Source organism: Bombina bombina, chromosome 5, assembly GCF_027579735.1.
Source record: "Bombina bombina isolate aBomBom1 chromosome 5, aBomBom1.pri, whole genome shotgun sequence".
Classification (NCBI taxonomy): Eukaryota; Metazoa; Chordata; class Amphibia; order Anura; family Bombinatoridae; genus Bombina; species Bombina bombina.
Window position 1 is genome coordinate 441,510,864 of NC_069503.1, and position 20,892 is coordinate 441,531,755.

Sequence of the window (20,892 nt, forward strand, 5' to 3'; positions counted from 1 at the left end):
GCTTTTACAACCATTTGTCTTGTGACTGCAAACACAGTATGTAAATAATTTTAGTGAAAACCCCAAAGTTTGTGAAAAAGTTAACAATTTTTTTGATATGACCACATTTGGCAGCAAAACGGTGGCATGAAACATAACAAAATGGGCCTAGATCAATACCTTGGGTTGTCTACTAAAAAAAAAGAAGTAATTTTGATAGGTAAAAAAAAACAAACAAACCAAGGCTCTATTTCTGTTTAAATAGAGTAAATGATGGCAAAAATGCAAACAAATTCTCTAGTCTTTTAGGCAAGTTTTTGTCTGAAATGCCCGGTCCTTAAGGGGTTAAACAACTTTCCAATTTACTTCTATTATCAATTTTGCTTCATTCTTTGTTTTCTGTTATTGAAGGAGCAGAAATGCATGGGAGCTAGTTGAACACATTAGTAAGCCAATGACAACAGGCATATATCTGCAGCCAGCAATCAGCAGCTAGGTAACAAAGGATACCAAAAGAATTAAGCAAATTTGATAATAAATTGTTTAAATAGCATGCTCTATCTGAATCATGAAAGAAAATTTTTGGGTTGCATGTCCCTTTAATGTCCCTTTAAATCTCACAATTGGATAATTGATTAATTAAAATACGCATTCATTTACTTCACTTCTGTGTTCCTACATGTTATAAGTACAAAATGTGATATTAGCTTCCTGTTTTTAAATTCTAATATACAATGATTGCAGACTTTACTTCTTCAAGCCAACGCTCCTTTTCTTATGAATTGCTTAGTGTTTAGGATTTTAATAATGATTTACACCTCCTGGATGAGGCTCAGGGGGATATCTATCAAGCCATCAACTGTGTTGCATTCGCCGGCATCAATACGCTCGCCTAACATCGCGGTCGCGAATCTCAATACACTCTCCTTATTTAATAAAAAAGCTGGGAAAAAGACGCGCACCAAGTATTGGGCGATGAGCATCGGACTGTTGTTAACTAACAGTCATCGATCTTGCGTCTATTCAGCTTTTTACCAACTTTATTTATACCCTATCACTAAATGCCGCCACTATACTAAAATGTTTAACCCCTATCCCGCCACTCCCTGACCCCGCCGCAACATAAATACAATTATTAACCCCTATCCCGCCGCTCCCCGACCCTGCCGCAACATAAATAAAGTTATTAACTCCTATTCCGCCGCTCCCCGACACCGCCGCCACTAAATAAACGTATTAACCCCTAAACCTCTGGCCTCCCACATCACCAACACTAACTAAACCTATTAACCCCTAAATCGTCAGCCCCCCACATCGCCATAAACTAAATTAAGCTATTAACCCCTAAACCTAACAACCCGCTAACTTTAAATTAAAATTACAACATCCCTATCTTCAAATAAATTTAAACTTACCTGTAGAATTAAGAGAAACTATTTAAAAATATTAATTAACCTAACCTAACTATTATACTATAATTAAATTAAACTACCAATTAAATTAACTAAATTACATATTAAAAAACCCTAACCCTACTCAAATTATTTAAATATACTATTAAACCTTATTAAAAGTACTAAATTACAGAAAAAAACTAAGTTACAACCCCCCCCCACTAAATAACAAAAAATAAAAAAACACATTATCAAATATAAAAATGAATTACACCTAATCTAATAGCCCTATCAAAATAACCCCCCAAATAAAAAAACCCTAGCCTACAATAAACTACCAATGGCCTTATGGCATTGCCCCATATAAATCAGCTCTTTTACCTGTAAGAAAAAAAAAACAACCACCAACAGTAAAACCCACCACCCAACCAACCAACCCCCCCAAATAAAAAAACTATCTAAAATAACCTAAGCTCCCCATTGCCCTGAAAAGGGCATTTGTATGGGCATTGCCCTTAAAAGGGCATTAAGCTAGTTTACATGCCCAGACCCTAATCTAAAAATAAAACCAACCCAAAAAAACCTTGAATTAACCACTAACACTAACCCCCGACGTTCCACTTACAGTTATTGAAGTCCCGCTTGAAGGATCCATCCAGCCGGCAAGAAGTCTTCATCCAGGCGGCCTCTTCGATCTTCATCCAGCCGGTGAAGTCCTCATCCAGGGGTCGATCCGATAAAAATCGTCGCCCGCAAAAGCTGGAGACGCCAATATTTGCGCGGGTTTGGTATCCTATATATGGCGTAACCTAGAAGTTACGCGCGTATATTTCTGCTGTCACCCGTAGTTTTTTGGGCCATAGGCAGGTATACCAAACCCGCGCAGTTTGGTATCCAATATACAGCGTAAGGACTTACGTGGCGAAAATGGAGAAATCTTACTCCATTTTCACCTCGCCACAAAAAGCAGCCGTAAGAAGCCTTACGCTGAGTATTGGAGCCCCGTAACTCCCTAAACTGGCTGCTAAATAAACCTAACACCTAACGCATGCGCAATGTCTATCTACCTGTCAACCGCGATCTGCTAAATAAAACCTAACACCTAACGCATGCGCAATGTCTATCTAACTGTCAACCGCGATCTGCTAAATAAAACCTAACACCTAACGCATGCTCAATGTCTATCTATCTGTCAACCGCGATCCCCCGCCTCAATCCCTAATAAAGTATTTAACCCCTAAACCGCCGCCATCTACATAAACTAACCCCCTACTGTGAGCCCCTAAAACCGCCACCATCTAACTGATCTATCCCCTACTGTGAGCCCCTAAAACCGCCACCATCTAACTGATCTATCCCCTAATCTGACCCCTTACACCGCCGCCAGCTATATTAATATTATTAACCCCTAATCTAATATCCATAAAGTAATAAACTCTATTACCAGCCCTTAAAAGGGCCTTTTGCGGGGCTTTGCCCCAAAGTTAACAGCTCTTTTGTCCTATAACCTGCCCTCCCTACACCGCCGCACCTATATTAATGGTATTAACCCCTAATATAAGCCCCATACACCGCCGCCATCTATATTAAAATTATTAACCCCTAATTTAATCTACCTACCCCGCCGCCAGCTATATTATCTATATTAACCCTAAGTATATTATAGTTAATATAGTTATTACATTATATATATTAACTATATTAACCCTAATTATATTAGGGTTAATATAGTTAATATAGTTACTATAGTATTTATATTAACTATATTAACTCTATCTAACCCTAACACCCCTAACTAAATTCTTATTAAATAAATCTAATTTATATTATAAACTAAAATATTCCTATTTAAATCTAAATACTTACCTATAAAATAAACCCTAAGATAGCTACAATATAATTAATAATTACATTGTAGCTATGTTAGGGTTTATATTTATTCTACAGGTAAATTGTTAATTATTTTAACTAGGTATAATAGCTATTAAATAGTTATTACCTATTTAATAGCTACCTAGTTAAAATAATTACCCAATTACCTGTAAAATAAATCCTAACCTAAGTTACAAATACACCTACACTATCAATAAATTAAATAAACTACAAATATCTATCTAAAAATACAATTAAATAAGCTAAACTAAATTACAAAAAAAAACACACACTAAATTACAAAAAATAAAAAAAAGATTACAAGATTTTTAAGCTAATTACACCTATTCTAAGCCCCCAAATAAAATAATAAACCCCCAAAATAAAAAAAATTCCCTACCCTATTCCAAATTAAAAATAGTTCAAAGCTCTTTTACCTTACCTTTTGTGGGGGCATGCCCCAAAGAAAACTGCTCTTTTGCCTGAAAAAAAAACCACAATACCACCCCCCAACATTACAACCCACCACCCACATACCCCTAATCTAACCCAAACCCCCCTTAAATAAACCTAACACTACCCCCCTGAAGATCTCCCTACCTTGTATTCACCCCGCCGGGCAGAACTCTTCATCCGATCCGGGCGATGTCCAATCAAGCGGCAAAGAAGAATTCTTCATCCTGGTGATGTCTTTCTCCAAGCGGCAGCAAAGTCTTCTTCCATCGGGCAGCATCTTCCATTAAGCGGCATCTTCAATCTTCATTCTTCGCTCCTCCAACGCGGAGCATCCATTCCGGCCGACGACTGAACGACGAATGAGGTACCTTTAAATGACGTCCTCCAAGATGGCGTCCGACGAATTCCGATTGGCTGATGATCATCCAAGATGGCGTCCGTCGAATTCCGATTGGCTGATAGGATTCTATCAGCCAATCGGAATTAAGAGAGAAAAATCCGATTGGCTGAACCAATCAGCCAATCAGATTGAACTTGAATCTGATTGGCTGATTCAATCAGCCAATCAGATTTTTCTACCTTAATTCCGATTGGCTGATAGAATCCTATCAGCCAATCGGAATTCGACGGACGCCATCTTGGATGATCATTTAAAGGTACCTCATTCGTCGTTCAGTCGTCGGCCGGGATGGATGCTCCGCGTTTAAGGGCTGGTAAGGTAAAAGAGCTTTGAACTATTTTTAATTTAGAATAGGGTAGGGAATTTTTTTTATTTTGGGGGTTTATTATTTTATTAGGGGGCTTAGAATAGGTGTAATTAGCTTAAAAATCTTGTAATCTTTTTTTTATTTTTTGTAATTTAGTGTTTTGTTTTTTTTGTAATTTAGTTTAGCTTATTTAATTGTATTTTTAGATAGATATTTGTAGTTTATTTAATTTATTGGTAGTGTAGGTGTATTTGTAACTTAGGTTAGGATTTATTTTACAGGTAATTGGGTAATTATTTTAACTAGGTAGCTATTAAATAGGTAATAACTATTTAATAGCTATTATACCTAGTTAAAATAATTAACAATTTACCTGTAAAATAAATATAAACCCTAACATAGCTACAGTGTAATTATTAATTATATTGTAGTTATCTTAGGGTTTATTTTATAGGTAAGTATTTAGATTTAAATAGGAATATTTTAATTAATAATATTAATATTAGATTTATTTTAATAAGAGTTTAGTTAGGATGTTAGTTAGATAGGGTTATTATACTTAATATATATATATATAATATAATAACGATATTAACTATATTAACCCTAATATAATTAGGGTTAATATAGTTAATATATATAATATAATAACTATATTAACTATATTAACCCTAATATAATTAGGGTTAATATAGTTAATATAGCTGGCGGCGGTGTAGGGGGATTAGCTTAGGGGTTAATACATTTATTATAGGTGGCCGTGGTGTAGGGGGATGTAGATTGTAGGCAAAAGAGCAGTTTACTTTGTGACAAAGCCCCGCCAAAAGCCCTTTTAAGGGCTGGCAAAAGAGCTGAATTCTTTGGGGCATGCCCCGCAAAAAGCCCTTTTAAGGGCTGGCAAAAGAGCTGTTACTTTGGGGCAATGCCACGCAAAAAGCCCTTTTCAGGGCTATTTGTAGGGTTAGACTTAGGTTTAGTTTTAGGGATAGTTTAGTATTTTAGGGGTTAAATAATTTAATATAGATGGCGGCAGGGTAGGGGGATTAGATTAGGGGTTAATAATTTTAAAATAGATAGCGGCGGGGTAGGGGCTCACTTTAGGGGGTAGGTAATGTAGATGGCGGTGGTGTTAGGGGCTCACTTTAGGGGGTTATAGATTTAATATAGCTGGCGGCGGTTTAGGGGTTAATAACTTTATTAGGTAGCGGCGGGCTCCGGGAGCGGCGGTTTAGGGGTTAATACATATTTTATTGTTAGGATAGTGAGGGGGGATAGCGGATAGAGGGTTAGACGTGTCGGGCTATGTTAGGGAGGCGTGTTAGACAGTGCGGGTGATTTAGACTTTAGTCAGGTTTTGTAGGCGCTGGCAGTTTCTAACGTGCCGCAAGTCACCGGCGACGCCAGAAATTTGTACTTGCGCAGATTTCTGGACATCGCTGGTTTATCCGACTTACGGCACGTTAGCATCTGACGGCACCGTATATGGGATAGCTCGAGTTGCGAGCTGAAACTGTGGGCGATGCGGGTTCCCTCGCTTGCGCCGCAAACTACGATCTATATCGGATCGCGCCCCCAGGCAGCAAAAAGTCTTCATTCAGACGACATCTTCTATCTTCATCCAACCGATGCGGAGCGGGTCCATCCTGAAGACATCCGGCGCAGAGTATCCTCTTCATATGGTCAAACTGGAAATTTAATGCAAGTGACGTCATCCAAGATGACGTCTCTTGCATTCCTATTGGCTGAAAGATTTCAATCAGCCAATAGGATTAGAGCTTCTAAAATCCTATTGGCTGTTCCAATCAGCCAATAGGATTTGAGCAACTATCATCCTATTGGCTGTTCCAATCAGCCAATAGGATTGGAACAGCCAATAGGCTAGTTTTTTTTATTTTTTGGGCTAGGGTTTTTTTTTATTTGGGGGGGCTTTTTTATTTTGATAGGGCTATTAGATTAGGTGTAATACTTTTTTATTTTTGATAATGTGTTTTTTTCTGTAATTCAGTACTTTTAATAAGGTTTAATAGTATATTTAAATCATTTGAGTAGGGTTAGGGTTTTTTAATATGTAATTTAGTTAATTTAATTGGTAGTTTAATTTAATTGTAGTATAATAGGGTAGGTTGATTAATATTTTAAAATAGTTTCTTTTAATTCTACAGGTAAGTTTAAATTTATTTGAAGATAGGGATGTTGTAATTTTAATTTAAAGTTAGCGGGTTGTTAGGTTTAGGGGTTAATAGCTTCTTTTTTTTTTGCAAAGTGGGGGGCTGACGGTTTAGGGGTTAATAGGTTTAGTTAGTGGTAGTGATGTGGGAGGCCAGAGGTTTAGGGGTTAATACTTTAGGTTGCGGCGGTGTCGGGGAGCTGCGTAATAGGGGTTAATAACTTTATGTTGCAGCGGGGTCGGGGAGCGGCGGGATAGGGGTTAATACATTTTATTTAGGTTGCGGCAATGTCAGGGGCGGCAGATATTAGGGGTGTTTAGACTCAGGGTTTATGTTAGGGCGTTAGGTGCAAACGTAACTTGTTTTCTACCATATAAATCAATGGGATATCTGGCAGCATCGAACATAAGCTTTCGGTGCTTTCAGACTCCAATTGATTTCTATGTCATCCGCTGCCTCCAGGGTGGTGGATTGAAAACCAGGTACGATGGGCTGGAATAGCCACGAGCGTACCTGTTAATAGTTTGATAACTTTGAAAAAGTGTCAGATAGAGCTGAATGTGTATTCGGAACATCTGTAATGACGTAAGCATCGATCTGCGTCGGATTGAGACCAACGGATCGTATGTTGCGTCACAAATTTCAACATTTGCCGGTCTGTAGGCTTTGATAACTAGGTCGATCAAGCTCGCAACAATTATGCTGCAGAATTCCGGCATATTTGCTGTTGAGGCTTTGATAAATATCCCTGTTAAAGTAATGGTAAACCTTAACTAATCAAATGCCATATATGTAATCTTTGATATTAAAAACAGTATATGTGCGCCTTTTTTTTTTGGAGAAAGGCTTAAATTAGTTCATATATTAATGCTTCTATTACAATGTTATGCTGGCCCACTTGGATGAACTGAAGACATCCGGCGCAGAGTATCCTCTTCATATGGTCAAACTGGAAATTTAATGCAAGTGACGTCATCCAAGATGACGTCTCTTGCATTCCTATTGGCTGAAAGATTTCAATCAGCCAATAGGATTAGAGCTTCTAAAATCCTATTGGCTGTTCCAATCAGCCAATAGGATTTGAGCAACTATCATCCTATTGGCTGTTCCAATCAGCCAATTGGGTTGGAACAGCCAATAGGCTAGTTTTTTTATTTTTTGGGCTAGGTTTTTTTTTTATTTGGGGGGGCTTTTTTTATTTTGATAGGGCTATTAGATTAGGTGTAATACTTTTTTATTTTTGATAATGTGTTTTTTTTCTGTAATTCAGTACTTTTAATAAGGTTTAATAGTATATTTAAATCATTTGAGTAGGGTTAGGGTTTTTTAATATGTAATTTAGTTAATTTTATTGGTAGTTTAATTTAATTGTAGTATAATAGGGTAGGTTAATTAATATTTTAAAATAGTTTCTTTTAATTCTACAGGTAAGTTTAAATTTATTTGAAGATAGGGATGTTGTAATTTTAATTTAAAGTTAGCGGGTTGTTAGGTTTAGGGGTTAATAGCTTCTTTTTTTTTTTTGCAAAGTGGGGGGCTGACGGTTTAGGGGTTAATAGGTTTAGTTAGTGGTAGTGATGTGGGAGGCCAGAGGTTTAGGGGTTAATACTTTAGGTTGCGGCGGTGTTGGGGAGCTGCGTAATAGGGGTTAATAACTTTATTTATGTTGCAGCGGGGTCGGGGAGCGGCGGGATAGGGGTTAATACATTTTATTTAGGTTGCGGCAATGTCAGGGGCGGCAGATATTAGGGGTGTTTAGACTCAGGGTTTATGTTAGGGCGTTAGGTGCAAACGTAACTTGTTTTCTACCATATAAATCAATGGGATATCTGGCAGCATCGAACATAAGCTTTCGGTGCTTTCAGACTCCAATTGATTTCTATGTCATCCGCGGCCTCCAGGGTGGTGGATTGAAAACCAGGTACGATGGGCTGGAATAGCCACGAGCGTACCTGTTAATAGTTTGATAACTTTGAAAAAGTGTCAGATAGAGCTGAATGTGTATTCGGAACATCTGTAATGACGTAAGCATCGATCTGCGTCGGATTGAGACCAACGGATCGTATGTTGCGTCACAAATTTCAACATTTGCCGGTCTGTAGGCTTTGATAACTAGGTCGATCAAGCTCGCAACAATTATGCTGCAGAATTCCGGCATATTTGCTGTTGAGGCTTTGATAAATATCCCTGTTAAAGTAATGGTAAACCTTAACTAATCAAATGCCATATATGTAATCTTTGATATTAAAAACAATATATGTGCGCCTTTTTTTTTTGGAGAAAGGCTTAAATTAGTTCATATATTAATGCTTCTATTACAATGTTATGCTGGCCCACTTGGATGAACTCTTTTTTTTTTTTTTTTTTTTTTTGGACAATTCCAGTCAAAATCCAATCAACATGTGTGTCATTTGGCAACCTTGAAGTCCCATCCCCTTTAAAGCCCTTAAAAAGTCTATGTAGAGAGTGGATGCGACTGCTCTATACATCACAGCCCAGCCAAAAGAGGAAATGAAGGGGGCAAAGGAACAGACGATACCAATTAGGATTATAAATCTTTTAATATAATTAATAATGATAAAGCAATTAACTTTAATTATTAGCTAAAACCTGGAAAATCTATTTATTAAAGCAACATAAAACTAAATTTTTTTCTTTCATGATTCAGATAGATCTTGTGATTTTAATAAACTTTCCAATTTACTTATATCATCTAATTTGTTTTGTTCTTTTGATATCCTTTGTTGAAATGGATACCTAAGTAGACTCTGCAGATGCTGATTGGTGGCTGCATGTATATGCCTCTTGTCATTGGCTTTCAGCTAGCTCTGAGTACTGCATTGCTGCTTCTTCTGCAAAAGATACCAAGAGAATAAAGCGCAAAATAGATAATAGAAGTAAATTGGAAAGTTGTTTAAAATTGTATCACCTATCTGAATTATGAGAGAAAGATTTTGGGTTTTATGTTAATTTAATCTGCTAATACCATAGAGGAGATGTTAGAGCTCTAAACAAAGCTAGAGACTAGAGTATAGATTACAAGTGGATCGTTACTTATTGGGAGAGGCAGAGTTATAACTAGAAATCTCAGGGCCCGGTGCAAGAATCCATGAAGGCCCCCCTCAACGGTATATATATATATATGTAAACAGATAAGAGACATGGAGGCCTATTTAACAAATGTCTGTCGGACCTGATCCCACAGTGCGGATCAGGTCCGACAGACATCGCTGAATGCGGAGAGCAATACGCTCTCCGTATTCAGCATTGCACCAGCAGCTCACAAGAGCTGCTGGTGCATCGCCGCCCCCTGCAGACTCGCGGCCAATCGGCCGCCAGCAGGGGGGTGTCAATCAACCTGATCGTATTCGATCGGATTGAATTGCAGCGATTCCTGTCCGCCTCATCAGAGCAGGCGGACAGGGTTATGGAGCAGCGGTCTTTAGACCACTGCTTCATAACTGGTGTTTCTGGTGAGCCTGGAGGCTCGCCAGAAACACGGGCCCTCAAGCTCCGTACGGAGCTTGATAGATAGGCCCCATGGAATTGCTTAATTGTGATATGTACTGTATACAATTTCACATACACACATTTATTTATAAACATGTGTGTCTATTTATATGAAGAAAACCGTAAATCCTAAGCATCCAAAAGTCCGTAGATAAAAACATAATTTATGCTTACCTGATAAATTTATTTCTCTTGTAGTGTATCCAGTCCACGGATCATCCATTACTTATGGGATATTAACTCCTCCCCAACAGGAAATGCAAGAGGATTCACCCAGCAGAGCTGCTATATAGCTCCTCCCCTAACTGCCATTACCAGTCATTCGACCGAAAACATGCAGAGAAAGGAAAACCATAGGGTGCAGTGGTGACTGTAGTTTAATGGAAAAATTACCTGCCTTAAAGTGACAGGGCGGGCCGTGGACTGGATACACTACAAGAGAAATAAATTTATCAGGTAAGCATAAATTATGTTTTCTCTTGTTAAGTGTATCCAGTCCACGGATCATCCATTACTTATGGGATACCAATACCAAAGCTAAAGTACACGGATGACGGGAGGGACAGGCAGGCTCTTTATACGGAAGGAACCACTGCCTGAAGAACCTTTCTCCCCAAAACAGCCTCCGAAGAAGCAAAAGTGTCAAATTTGTAAAATTTGGAAAAAGTATGAAGAGAAGACCAAGTTGCAGCCTTGCAAATCTGTTCAACAGAAACCTCATTCTTAAAGGCCCAAGTGGAAGTCACAGCTCTAGTAGAATGTGCTGTAATTCTTTCAGGAGGCTGCTGTCCAGCAGTCTCATAGGCTAACCGTATTATGCTACGAAGCCAAAAGGAGAGAGAGGTAGCCGAAGCTTTTTGACCTCTCCTCTGACCAGAATAAACGACAAACAGGGAAGACGTTTGTCGAAAATCCTTAGTTGCCTGTAGATAAAATTTCAGGGCACGGACTACATCTAGATTGTGTAGCAGACGTTCCTTTTTCGAAGAAGGATTAGGACACAAAGATGGAACCACAATCTCTTGATTGATATTCCTGTTAGTGACCACCTTAGGTAGGAACCCAGGTTTAGTACGCAGAACTACCTTGTCTGAATGAAAAATCAGATAAGGAGAATCACAATGTAAGGCAGATAACTCAGAGACTCTTCGAGCCGAGGAAATCGCCATTAAAAACAGAACTTTCCAAGATAACAACTTGATATCAATGGAATGAAGGGGTTCAAACGGAACCCCCTGTAAAACATTAAGAACTAAGTTCAAACTCCATGGTGGAGCAACAGTTTTAAACACAGGCTTGATCCTAGCTAAAGCCTGACAAAAAGCTTGAACGTCCGGAACTTCTGACAGACGTTTGTGTAAAAGAATGGACAGAGCTGAAATCTGTCCCTTTAAGGAACTAGCGGATAAACCCTTTTCTAAACCTTCTTGTAGAAAAGACAATATCCTCGGGATCCTAACCTTACTCCATGAGTAACTCTTGGATTCGCACCAATATAAGTATTTGCACCATATCTTATGGTAAATCTTTCTGGTAACAGGCTTCCTAGCCTGTATTAAGGTATCAATAACTGACTCAGAAAAACCACGTTTTGATAAAATCAAGCGTTCAATTTCCAAGCAGTCAGCTTCAGAGAAATTAGATTTTGATGTTTGAAGGGACCCTGGATCAGAAGGTCCTGTTTCAGAGGTAGCGACCAAGGTGGACAGGATGACATGTCCACTAGATCTGCATACCAAGTCCTGTGTGGCCATGCAGGCGCTATTAGAATCACTGATGCTCTCTCCTGTTTGATTCTGGCAATCGAGGAAGCATCGGGAAGGGTGGAAACACATAAGCCATCCCGAAGGTCCAAGGTGCTGTCAAAGCATCTATCAGAACCGCTCCCGGATCCCTGGATCTGGACCCGTAACGAGGAAGCTTGGCGTTCTGTCGAGACGCCATGAGATCTATCTCTGGTTTGCCCCAACGTCGAAGTATTTGGGCAAAGACCTCCGGATGAAGTTCCCACTCCCCCGGATGAAAAGTCTGACGACTTAAGAAATCCGCCTTCCAGTTCTCCACTCCCGGGATGTGGATTGCTGACAGGTGGCAAGAGTGAGACTCTGCCCAGCGAATTATCTTTGATACTTCCATCATTGCTAGGGAGCTTCTTGTCCCTCCCTGATGGTTGATGTAAGCTACAGTCGTGATGTTGTCCGACTGAAACCTGATGAACCCCCGAGTTGTTAACTGGGACCAAGCCAGAAGGGCATTGAGAACTGCTCTCAATTCCAGAATGTTTATTGGTAGGAGACTCTCCTCCTGATTCCATTGTCCCTGAGCCTTCAGAGAATTCCAGACAGCGCCCCAACCTAGTAGGCTGGCGTCTGTTGTTACAATTGTCCAGTCCGGCCTGCTGAATGGCATCCCCCTGGACAGATGTGGCCGAGAAAGCCACCATAGAAGAGAATTTCTGGTCTCTTGATCCAGATTCAGAGTAGGGGACAAGTCTGAGTAATCCCCATTCCACTGACTTAGCATGCACAATTGCAGCGGTCTGAGATGTAGGCGTGCAAAGGGTACTATGTCCATTGCTGCTACCATTAAGCCGATCACCTCCATGCATTGAGCTACTGACGGGTGTTGAATGGAATGAAGGACACGGCATGCATTTTGAAGCTTTGTTAACCTGTCTTCTGTCAGGTAAATCTTCATTTCTACAGAATCTATAAGAGTCCCCAAGAAGGGAACTCTTGTGAGTGGAAAGAGAGAACTCTTTTTTTCGTTCACCTTCCATCCATGCGACCTTAGAAATGCCAGTACTAACTCTGTATGAGACTTGGCAGTTTGAAAGCTTGAAGCTTGTATCAGAATGTCGTCTAGGTACGGAGCTACCGCAATTCCTCGCGGTCTTAGTACCGCCAGAAGAGCACCCAGAACCTTTGTGAAGATTCTCGGAGCCGTAGCCAATCCGAATGGAAGAGCTACAAACTGGTAATGCCTGTCTAGAAAGGCAAACCTTAGATACCGGTAATGATCTTTGTGAATCGGTATGTGAAGGTAAGCATCCTTTAAATCCACTGTGGTCATGTACTGACCCTTTTGGATCATGGGTAAAATTGTCCGAATAGTTTCCATTTTGAACGATGGAACTCTTAGGAATTTGTTTAGGATCTTTAAATCCAAGATTGGCCTGAAAGTTCCCTCTTTTTTGGGAACCACAAACAGATTTGAGTAAAACCCTTGTCCTTGTTCCGACCGCGGAACCGGATGGATCACTCCCATTAATAAAAGATCTTGTACGCAGCGTAGAAACGCCTCTTTCCTTATTTGGTTTGTTGACAACCTTGACAGATGAAATCTCCCTCTTGGGGGAGAGAATTTGAAGTCTAGAAGGTATCCCTGAGATATGATCTCTAACGCCCAGGGATCCTGGACATCTCTTGCCCAAGCCTGGGCGAAGAGAGAAAGTCTGCCCCCCACTAGATCCGTTCCCGGATCGGGGGCCCTCGATTCATGCTGTCTTAGGGGCAGCAGCAGGTTTCCTAGCCTGCTTGCCCTTGTTCCAGGACTGGTTAGGTCTCCAGCCTTGTCTGTAGCGAGAAACAGCTCCTTCCTGTTTTGGTGCAGAAGAAGTTGATGCTGCTCCTGCTTTGAAATTACGAAAGGAATGAAAATTAGACTGTCTAGCCTTAGGTTTGGCTCTGTCTTGAGGCAGGGCATGGCCTTTACCTCCTGTAATGTCAGCGATAATTTCTTTCAACCCGGGCCCGAATAAGGTCTGCCCTTTGAAAGGTATATTAAGCAATTTAGATTTAGAAGTAACGTCAGCTGACCAGGATTTTTAGCCACAGTGCTCTGCGTGCCTGAATGGCGAATCCGGAATTCTTAGCCGTAAGTTTAGTTAAATGTACTACGGCATCTGAAATAAATGAGTTAGCTAACTTAAGGGCTTTAAGCTTGTGTGTAATCTCATCTAATGGAGCTGATTCAAGTGTCTCTTCCAGAGACTCAAACCAAAATGCTGCTGCAGCCGTGACAGGCGCAATGCATGCAAGAGGTTGCAATATAAAACCTTGTTGAACAAACATTTTCTTAAGGTAACCCTCTAACTTTTTATCCATTGGATCTGAAAAGGCACAGCTATCCTCCACCGGGATAGTGGTACGCTTAGCTAAAGTAGAAACTGCTCCCTCCACCTTAGGGACCGTTTGCCATAAGTTCCGTGTGGTGGAGTCTATTGGAAACATCTTTCTAAATATCGGAGGGGGTGAGAACGGCACACCGGGTCTATCCCACTCCTTAGTAACAATTTCAGTAAGTCTCTTAGGTATAGGAAAAACGTCAGTACTCGCCGGTACCGCAAAATATTTATCCAACCTACACATTTTCTCTGGTATTGCAACTGTGTTACAATCATTCAGAGCCGCTAACACCTCCCCTAGTAATACACGGAGGTTTTCCAGCTTAAATTTAACATTTGAAATATCTGAATCCAGTTTGTTTGGATCAGAACCGTCACCCGCAGAATGAAGCTCTCCGTCCTCATGTTCTGCAAATTGTGACGCAGTGTCTGACATGGCCCTAATATTATCAGCGCACTCTGTTCTCACCCCAGAGTGATCACGCTTACCTCTTAGTTCTGGTAATTTAGCCAAAACTTCAGTCATAACAGTAGCCATATCCTGTAATGTGATTTGTAATGGCCGCCCAGATGTACTCGGCGCTACAATATCACGCACCTCCCGAGCGGGAGATGCAGGTACTGACACGTGAGGCGAGTTAGTCGGCATAACTCTCCCCTCGTTGTTTGGTGAAATATGTTCAATTTGTACAGATTGACTTTTATTTAAAGTAGCATCAATACAGTTAGTACATAAATTTCTATTGGGCTCCACTTTGGCTTTAGCACATATAGCACAGATATCTTCCTCTGAATCAGACATGTTTAACACACTAGCAAATAAACTAGCAACTTGGAAATACTTTTCAAGTAATTTACTATAATATGAAAATGTACTGTGCCTATAAGAAGCACAGAAAAAGTTATGACAGTTGAAAATTAATAAACTGAAAAGTTATAGCATCAAATCTTTGTAAAAAACACAATTTTAGCAAAGGATTGCTCCCATTAGCAAAGGATAACTAACCCTGATAGCAGAAAAAAAATACAGAAATAAACGTTTTTTTATCACAGTCAACTACAATCTCACAGCTCTGCTGTGAGTGATTACCTCCCTCAAAACAAGTTTTGAAGACCCCTGAGTTCTGTAGAGATGAACCGGATCATGCAGGGAAGACAATAAACTTCTGACTGAATTTTTTGATGCGTAGCAAAAACGCCAAAAAAGGCCCCTCCCCCTCACACATAACAGTGAGAGAGACCAGTAAACTGTCATAAATTAAATAAAACGACTGCCAAGTGGAAAAAAATAGTGCCCAAAACATTTTTTCACCCAGTACCTCAGAAAATTAAACGATTTTACATGCCAGCAAAAAACGTTTAACATTAATAAATTGAGTGTTATTAAAAAGCCTGTTGCTAGTCCCTGCAAATTAGGCTAAAGTTTTATGCATACAGTATAATTCCAATGAAGTGCCATTCCCCAGAATACTGAAGTGTAAAATATACATACATGACAGCCTGATACCAGTTGCTGCTACTGCATTTAAGGCTGAGTTTACATTATATCGGTATGGCAGAATTTTCTCATCAATTCCATTGTCAGAAAATAATAAGCTGCTACATACCTCTTTGCAGATTAATCTGCCCGCTGTCCCCTGATCTGAAGTTTACCTCTCCTCAGATGGCCGAGAAACAGCAATATGATCTTAACTACTCCGGCTAAAATCATAGAAAAACTCAGGTAGATTCTTCTTCAAATTCTACCAGAGAAGGAATAACACACTCCGGTGCTATTATAAAATAACAAACTTTTGATTGAAGGTATGAAACTAAGTATAATCACCACAGTCCTCTCACACATCCTATCTATTCGTTGGGTGCAAGAGAATGACTGGTAATGGCAGTTAGGGGAGGAGCTATATAGCAGCTCTGCTGGGTGAATCCTCTTGCACTTCCTGTTGGGGAGGAGTTAATATCCCATAAGTAATGGATGATCCGTGGACTGGATACACTTAACAAGACAAAATATTATTATTTAAACTTCATTAAAAGTGTAGACAATAGAGACAAAGGATAAAAAACACTGTCTTATGCGTTTCAGCTGTAATCATAGACATGGATCCCTCTCTATGAGGGCGTGTTTATATAGGGCACATCTCCGCACATTTAAAATAGTAAAAAACAATTAACCGAGTTGCAGAGACAGGACGTGTTTTGTGGGAGCTCCTGGTTCCACTACAGTGTTTTATATAACTTTTTATTGTTTTTCTCTATAAAAATCTCTAATCCTGTGGATGGGGGCCAGAGGGATACTATCGGACTCAAGAAATTGACAGTCCTGAGGGAAACTTTCTGGATAGACCGCTCTGTCTAAGTTCTGCAGCTAGGCCTCAAGGCTGCCACATTTACAAAGTGTCTGGCGGTTTTTGGAGCCGGGGCTTACGCATATTCCCCCCCCTGGGAGACTGGGGTTACGAGTAGTACTAATTACTACACAATTTCAATTGCTCTTTTACTAATCATCTGCCCTAAGGAAAAACTAACAAGGGTCATGGAAATGACTACGGCAGCAACTTCGGAACTCAGTAAGCTCCTTAACCTTCATCAAGCGGCCATAATGACAGCGCTGACAGAGACTTTCACCTCTCTCCGCATGGCTGCACAGCAGGCGAGCAATAGCACCGTGCCAAACACAGAGCCCTGTATGAGGGATAGGGTCATGGAGATTAGGCACCCATCACTTGCCTCTCCACACCGCAACTTTCTGGACGAAGTCCAGCTGACAGCCCGGGAAACTATGCAAACAGCATCCCGCACTTCATGTGGACCGGTTCGGCGGAACTACAATGGTTCGGATTGTGCGTCCCCAGCTACAGTGTCACAGCACAATTACAGGAGCGCAGGCCCCTCTAATACCTTGGCGAGCCACGGCTACCTCACGTCTGAACTTACTGTGACTACCCGGTCTCTGCAAGTCACTAAGAGAGCGGATGCCTGTGTCATTCAGAGAAAACCAACCATAGCCATTGGTCTGCAATATGGGAATCCGACATGCAGGAGCCACGAGGAGTGTATTTCGGATCGTAGAGAGGACCCATGGTATGTGGTCATCAATCAGCTGTCAGACTCTGGAATCAGCACGGAGGCCCTGAGAAACGGTGAACCTATAGAAGCCACCGGGTTTGCAAACACCAATGCACAGAATCTTCAGCCTCATACCGGCACTTCATTAACCCAGGTGCTCCTTGGGGTTTGCAGGCAAGGATTGCAGATGATAGTCTACTCGACTGCAGCCATTCCTGGCAGAAGTAGTGCCACTGACATTGGGCTGCATCCAGCAACAGAGGTAAAGCAATTTATTTACTTCAGGGACTTAATCTCAATGATAACCTCAAGAACCGGAATAGGTTAAAATGGACATAACCATGAGGAACTGTTTGGTTTCCAGAGGCCCGGAGTGGGTTAATGTTGGCTGCCTTCCCACTACTTACCTTTTTTTTTTTCCACAGTGGGTAATGTGTACTTTCTCTGGACTTTGTCATGTAGATTCCTGGTCTGATTATCGATGTAAACTTTAATGCTAACCTACAAATCTAGCCTTAGTTATGGCAATCTCAGATCAAATACTGTGAATAGCTTTGACCATGTAGTCTAAAAATTGAGGTGTGTTTAATATTTAATAACATTTACTTTATATCTAGCGAAACATTAGAGTGTCAGCAATCTTCTGAAAAACTAGTCTATGTTGTTAAGGTGACATTTATATCCTCTAACTTATAGGTTGATTGCAGGTTTTGTCACATGATCTACAGTACATGTAGCACCAGTAGCAGGTATTCTAGCAAAAATCACTATTGTTTTGCCCTTATTGCCCTTATTATACAGTGTTTATTATAATCTTCTTAGGTTGTCTCTCCATTGTTAGCCCTGGGATAGTGAAGATTACCAGTCCTTTTTGTTAATAGATATTAATTTGGGCTATTTCTTTTCTGTACCTGTACATAGTACAACCACAGTGATTTCATCACTACAGAGGCAGACAGTCAGAGGTTCACTGATGTTTGTAGTCACCACCCTAGAGGTAGTTAACCCTATTTATGCCTATACTGTTTACACAATTTTAGGGGATGCCAGGATCCTATATCATAACTAATCCGCAGCCCTAACACTCATTCTATATGGAGTAAGGGAATCATCTATACTAAAGTTACATGTTTATCACCTCAGTTATAGCCAGCCATTCCATGTTTCTATAGTAGGACCCAGAGTCCCATTAAGTTTTGCAAGCTATTTAGGTTATAAAGGCTCCATTATTTATTTTTTCACTATTATCACTATCTCCATTACATATCAAGAAGTTGAATTATTATAGGATGTAGATTTCATGTGTGTCATTTGAGAGTCCAAAAATGATTTCCCTAATTCAGTTTACCATTCGCTGATATCCTCACAAGGTTCAAAAGGTCCAAAAGAGGCCTTTATATAAGTTCAGAAGGTTCTATATGTTTAAAATATACTATATATCAATATAAAAAAGAGGTTCATCACCTGAGACCCAAAAGTGCACCCATTGATTTGAAAATACCCCCTGTTATCTCAAAATATTATACTGTTTTTTGGGGTTCACAGGTGGCCTCTCTTGGTCTATCAGGATGTGTCTAGATTGATTGGCATACTGTCTATATGCTACCTGTATTATTTTATTGTTTTTATTTTTTTGTTTTTGTTTTTTGTTTTGTTTGATTCATTTTTACATACTGTGCTATGTATTTACTGTAAATTTTACATTTTGTTGTTTTGCTTTGTCTATTTTTTTTTTTTTTTTTGTGTTTGTTTATTTGATTGTGTTTGATATAAATCAGAAAATATGAGGTTTATCTTCAGTAATATCTACATACTTGCGAAGCAACAGATTTGATTGTACAATATGATTTTTATGTTTCTTCTCTGTTTACGTATGTGATTTTCGTATTTCAATATGCTTGTTATTACACATTCTTAACCTCAATAAAAATTCATAAAAAACAAACAAAAACAAAAAAACAATTAACCATTCAAGTGCCAGCCAATAGAACTTGATATAATAAAGTACAGTATTACAGTTCATGTGAGATATCCAAGTTCTCTGAATACATTTATTCCAAATGTGAACATTGACTAAGGTGTGGTGCTCACACAGGCATAAAGTAAATTGTGGCAATTTATTTTTTAAATACATGTTTTATCAGCTAAGGGGTAAGCTGTATATCAAAAGATATGTATAGGAAATAATTTTCGCCTAGATTATGAGTTGTGCGTTAGGGTAAAAAAGCAGCATTAAGAGGTCCTAATGCTGCATTTTTACGCCCGCTGCTATTACGAGTCTTGAAGGTTTAGGGTCACCGCACACTTCTTTGGCCTTACCACAAAACGACTTACGTAAACTTCGTAAAGTCTTTTTTCTATGGGACTTCCATAGCGCTGATATTACGAGTCTGTCCTGGGAGGCCAAAAAGTGAACGGTACACCCTACCCCGTCAAGAGTACTAATGCATTTAAAAGTCAGTAGTTAAGAGTTTTATGGTACAACGCCGTAACATAAAACTCATAACTAAAGTGCTAAAAAGTACATTAACACCCATAAACTACCTATTAAACCCTAAAATGAGGCCCTCCCGCATCGCAAATACTAAAATCAAATTTTTAACCCCTAATCTGCCGCTCTGGACACCGCCGCCACCTACATTATATTTATGAACCCCTAATCTGCTGACCCCAACATTGCTGACACCTACATTATATTTATTAACCCCTAATCTGCCGCCCCCAATGCTGCCGCCACATATCTATCCTTATTAACCCCTAATCTGCCGCCCCCAACGTTGCCGCCACTATAATAAACATATTAACCCCTAAACCGCCTCACTACCGCATCGCAAACATTAGTTAAATATTATTAACCCCTAATCTGCCTGACCTAACATCGCCCCCACCTACCTAAATTTATTAACCCCTAATCTGCCGCCCCTGACATCGCTGCCACTATATTAAAGTTATTAACCCCTAAACCTAAGTCTAACCCTAAACCTAACACCCACTAACTTAAATATAACTTAAATAAATCTAAATAAATATTCCTATCATTAACTAAATTATTCCTATTTAAAACTAAATACTTACCTGTAAAATAAACCCTAAGATAGCTACAATATAACTAATAGTTACATTGTAGCTATCTTAGGGTTTATTTTTATATCACAGGTAAGTTTGTATTTATTTTAACTAGGTAAAATAGTTACTAAATAGTTTTTAATTATTTAATAACTACCTAGCTAAAATAAATACAAAAGTACTTGTAAAATAAAACCTAACCTAAGTTACACTAACACCTAACACTACACAATAAATTAACTAAATTAAATACAATTAAATAAATTAAATTAGCTAAAGTACAACCCCCCCACTAAATTACCGAAAATAATAAACACATTACAGAAATTTAAACTAATTACACCTAATCTAATAGCCCTATTAAAATAAAAAAGTCCCCCCAAATAAAAAAAAAAAAACCCTAGCCTAAACTAAACTACCAATAGCCCCACCAACAACCCCACCAACAGTAAAACCCACCACCCACACAACCAACCCCCCAAATAAAATACTAGCTAAAAAAACCTAAGCTCTCCATTGCCCTGAAAAGGGCATTTGGATGGGCATTG